The sequence below is a fragment of the Melospiza melodia genome, chromosome 21, assembly GCF_035770615.1.
Source record: "Melospiza melodia melodia isolate bMelMel2 chromosome 21, bMelMel2.pri, whole genome shotgun sequence".
Lineage (NCBI taxonomy): Eukaryota > Metazoa > Chordata > Aves > Passeriformes > Passerellidae > Melospiza > Melospiza melodia.
The window spans coordinates 9,248,770-9,253,991 of NC_086214.1; the positions used below are offsets into that span (position 1 = coordinate 9,248,770).

Here is a 5,222-nt window from a genome sequence, read left to right on the forward strand (position 1 = left end):
CTCCCCGGCCCCGCTGCCCCGCTTTTACAGCCCTCGGCTCGGGGCTGGCGGCTCGGCCCGCCCCGCCTGGGCGGGGTGTGCCCGGGGCCGGCCCCGCTCGGGTCCCCCCCGTGTCCCCCGTGTCGCTTCCCACCCCTGCGCTGCTCGGGCACAGGGGGTGCTTTGGACAGCGAGGCTTGGGAGGGATGCTCGAGTGGTGTTTCTCACCCGGTGTAGCTGCTGAGATGTGAACAGGTCAGGAACATCCTTGGAATGATTTTCTGGCAGTATCCATCTCTCTGTCACACTCCTCTAACGAGCAGTCTTTAATATAAACAGAACTGATCCAGTGCTCTGTGCCCATGGACACCCAGCAAACACAAAAAACAGATGGGAGCCTCTGGTTTCCCGTCTCTGCATGGATGAAAGTGTTCACCCCACCTGGAAAGATGCTGCAGCCCCAGATCTGGGGCTCCCCTGCTGTCCCCAGGTTGTGGGGTCACCTGAGAGCCTCGGGCAGTGGCTGTGGGGCTCCGAGTTGTACTTGTGGCAATAACCTCTACATTAAACCCATCACACCCTGAATTAAATTCCTGAATGTCATGGAATGAATTGACTGATGGAAAGCACAAGGGACCTTTTAGAGCAGCAAAGCTGGAGCTCAGCACGAATTTCTCATTAACTCAGAGCATTTTCTGCAGCCCCTCCACAGAAAGCTGAGTATTTGCTGCTGTCTCCAAGTGAGCTCCTGCAGTGCAATATTTTTCCATGTACATTGTCCAAACCTCTCACAGAGCTCAGGAAAGATATTCCAGCTTTCTCATCCACGTTTTTGTTGGATTTTCCTCCCTTAAACCGACCCTCTTCTTTTTCTACTGTTCTCTCAGTTCTACAACTTATCCCTTTTTCCTTTTTCCACTGGGAAACTGAAAAAGTTCTCACTCCTTTTGCAGTCCTGTTTCCTCTTGTGAAATCCATCATTTTTACCACCTTTCTTGTCTTCTCCACCTTTTCAAATTGTCCTTGTCCTCACTCTGGGCTTTGTCAGGAGATTGCCAATGTGTTGTGAAAACATTAAGCACTGTGTTTATAACTAGAGTTAGTGGGTGTAAATAAGATTTTGCTAGCCTGTGTCTGATATTACATGTGACAGGGGATATTCCATCCACATGGGATCTGTCAGCAATGCCTCTGTGGATTTAACAAACTTCCCAGGGATTAGCTGGCTTGGAGTGCTCTGCTCAGCTCCTGCCCCAGTGTGTGTCCAGGAAATTATGAATTCTCTCTTTATTTTTAGCTCAAACAGGCAATAACTATGTTTTCTCTATAATAATCAATGTAGGATGTAGATTAATATTTTCATCATGAGAGTGGAAGTAAAACAAAATACAAGCAGAATTCCTCAAACTAAAAATGAACATTGAAGAAATAGGATTTCTTAAGGATGCTTGGAGCTGGAGAGTTGAACTTTTTTGAGGGGAAAACAGTAAAACAGCAATGCAAAATATAGTCTCTAATATAAACTGAAGTGCATTCTCATTACTGTCTTCTCCATTTGTTCTGGTTTGGAAACAGAACAAATCCATCATTTCATCCATCCAAATTTCCCATCATTGTGTGATTTATTTGAACCAGAAAGATTAACTTCAAAATCCTCATTCCGCAGTTAATACTGAGGAAGTTGTGAAGGAAAAGTGTCACACTTATTTCCCATTCTAGCACAGGGAATGACAAATGATTCCCACATCAATATTCCCAATATTTTCCCTTTTTGAGGTGAAAATAAGTACTGGAGAGTAAATTGCCAATTCTGCAGCACAGAGAAGTTAAAATTAAATACATTTGAATATTCTCAAATATCTGAACTTTATTTGTACTTCTGTAATCAGTCTTTCTCTACTATTTTTTGCTAGAAGAGTGCAATGCAGAGGGAGTGCAGCTCCAAAGAAGCTTTGGTGGCTCTGGAACTCCAATTTTCACAACAGAAATGTGAAGAAAAAGTTCAGATATTCTCAAATATCTAAACTTTATTTCTACTTCTTTAATCAATCAGTCTCTCTCTACTATTTTCCTTTTTTGCTGGAAGAGTGCAATGCAGAGGGTGTGCAGCTCCAGAGGAGCTTTGGTGGTTCCAGAACTCCAATTTTCACAACAGGACTGTGAAGGAAAAGTTCAGATATTCTCAAATATCTGAACTTTTATCTCAAATATTATCTCAAATATCTCAAATATTGTACTTCTGTAATCAATCAGTCTCTCTCTACTGTTTCACTTTTTTGCTGGAAGAGTGCAATGCAGAGGGAGTGCAGCTCCAAAGGAGCTTTGGTGGCTCTGGAACTCCAATTTTCACCACAGGACTGTGAAGGAAAAGGATGGCAGAAACAGCTACAGTGCACCTTCTTTTAAAAACATCCTTTTTTTAGCTGTCTTTTTGCTTTGGAGAAAGAAAACAGCTCCATGAGCTGAACGTGCACCGTCAGCTCGGCTGACACGGAGCCCTGCTGACATATTTTTATTCAAAAAACCCCAACTTTGCTTTTAACTAATTTTTAAATGTAAAAGACCAAAAAAAAAAAAAAAAAAAAAAAGAAAAAAATAGCCACCATAGGGTGCTGAGGGAAATGCTGAACACAGTAAACATCTTTCATGACAAAGAACACAAATACCCTGCAGATCTGCTGTCAATAGCAAGTGCTGGGCCCCCTGCTTTCAATAGTTAATAGAGGCCCCTCTCTCCCCAAGCAACAATCACAGTGTTAAAATGTTGACATGCTAAGCACATTTGGAAAAAACCCATGTCTGCATTCCCTATGGATGGTGTAGCATCACTGTCTACCACCTAAAGAGCAGCAGTTCCAGCCAAAGTGACCTTCTCACCTCGTGGCTTCTCTCTTGATATTCCCTTTCATGGGGGGCTGAGCCATATTTGGGTTCCTGTCTGCACTGGGAAATGTTTAGGAAATCTTTATTTTTGGGGAAAAAAGCTGTTGGGAAAAAAGAGATGTTTGTGTTGTCGTCCTTCATCCACAGCTGAGTCTTCGTTGTGGGTTGAAAAATGTCAGGAATGTGAAATTTTGAGGAAAAGGTGGAAAAAAATGTGTCAGGGAATTGAAATTTTAGGGAAGGGGTGGAAAAAACGTGTCAGGGAATTGAAATTTTAGGGAAGGGGTGGAAAAAATGTATCAGGAAATTGAAATTTTAGGGAAGGGGTGGAAAAAACGTGTCAGGGAATTGAAATTTTAGGGAAGGGGTGGAAAGTACATGTCAGGAAAGTGAAATTTGACGAAAAGAATAGAAGGAACGTGTCAGGAGAGGGAAATTTTGGGGAAATGGTGGAAAAAAAAGTGTCAGGAAAGTGAAATTTGAGGAAAGGGTGGGAAAAACATGTCAGAAAAGTGAAATTTTGGGGAAGGGGTGGAAAAAATGTGTCAAGAAAGTGAAATTTTGGGGAAATGGTGGAAAAAAATGCATCAAGAAAGTGAAATTTTGGGGAAGGGGTGGAAAAATTGTGTCAGGAAAGTGAAATTTTTGGGTAAGGATAGATAATATGTGTCAGGAAGGTGAAATTTTGCAGAGAGGGTGGGAAAAACGTGTCAGAAAAAGTGAAATTTTTGGGAAAGGATAGAAAGAATGTGTCAGGAAAGTGGAATTTTGTGGAAAAGATGGGGAAAATGTGTCAGGAAAGCAAAATTTTGGGGAAATGGTGGAAAAAACGTGTCAGGAAAGTTAAATTTTGGGGAAAGGATAGCAAAAATGTGTCAGGAAAGTGAAACTTTTGGCAAAATGGTGGAAATAAATATAATAGTTTGTTGCTAGGGGAGAGATATAAAGAATTAGGATTATTGTGCTGAAGGTTCTGAACCCTTGGCTGAAGGAAGTGGTGAGAGGCAGACAAGGATTAGCAGATTTCTGGAGTGAAACCCTGAAATTTGATTGTCTGGAAATGCAGTATTTTCACATGAAACCTTTCCCTTCTTTCAGGCAGCTGCATGAGGAGGGTTTGGGACATGGCAGAGCACTCACAGAGCTTTTGCTGTGCCACTTTTGGCCAATTTACAAGGCCAGTTAATCCTGACATGACAAAGGGCAGCATCCATCACATCCTGTGCTCTGAGTCACACCAGCAGCTCGCAGAGCTCTCTCCTGGCTCTTTTTTATTCCACAATAAATTATTCTGATATAGAAATAAATTTCAATCTGTCTGTGATGGGTGCACATGCCCCACCAAAACTTTTTTTTTAGGGGTTTTCAAATTAAGAGGGTTGAAAAGCCTTTGCAGTTGGCTTTTAAATTTTGCCCAGCACTTCTATATCTGGTGATGGAAGTTTCTGGAAAACTGGGAGCTGCTCCTTGCCCACTGTCCTGGCACTGGAGACTGTTCCTAAAGCAGTTTGCTCGTGTTACTCTGAATTTGTTTAGGACTTGCAGCACCCCAAGGAGAAGAAAAGACTTAATTTTGTCTGGTTTGGTCAGGAGAAAACAGTGGCTGGTGGGTTTTGTGCTGGAATTGCAAGGCAGAGGTTGTGAGCCCAAGTCTGACCCATTCAGTTCCCCAAATCCCTAAAAGATCTTAAATCCCAGCTGCAAGCAAGCAAATCCATCTGTGACACTCCTTAGGGAGTTAGAGGTGCTGTGTCTGCATATGAAATTTCCCCTGAGAGATAATGGCAAAATTAAGGAATTAATATTTCCCTGGCCAGGTAATTTTCCTTGCTGTTTCCATTACGATTTTTAGCTGTTTGCACCCATTGAAGTTTCACTGGTTTTACTGAGGATGTAAAGAGCAGTTGGAAAATTTAATAGCACATGGTTTAGATGGGAAAGAGTCACGGTGACCGCTGGGGGAGACACGGTGCTGATGAATTTGATGTATGGGAGCTTTAAAAGGCAACAGGAGTATTACACAACTAGCTCAGCCCTGCAGCACTCCGCACGTGGTTAAAGATTTGATTTGAAAGTACTTTCGCGATGCTGTTTTGCCTTTGTCACAGTTAACAGCGGCTAATTGCCAGTCTGGGTGATTTCGGAGTAAAATTAAACAATTTTCCGTGTGGTATACGAACAAAACCTGTGATAAAAGCGACCGTCTCCATCACTGGCATTGGTGGTTCAGTGGTAGAATTCTCGCCTGCCACGCGGGAGGCCCGGGTTCGATTCCCGGCCAATGCAGTTGATGTTTTTCCACCTCACTTTTTTTTTTTTTTTTTTTTTTTTCCAAGTTCCTTCTTTCTCCTTCCTTTTCC

General features: G+C 42.6%; 1 non-coding gene across 1 annotated transcript; it reads left to right on the forward strand.

The window, feature by feature from the left end:
* The first annotated feature begins 5,077 nt into the window (after positions 1-5,077).
* On the forward strand, positions 5,078-5,148 carry TRNAG-GCC (transfer RNA glycine (anticodon GCC)). Its single transcript has one exon. It is a non-coding gene; the product is annotated as a tRNA-Gly (tRNA).
* Positions 5,149-5,222: the final 74 nt, after the last annotated feature.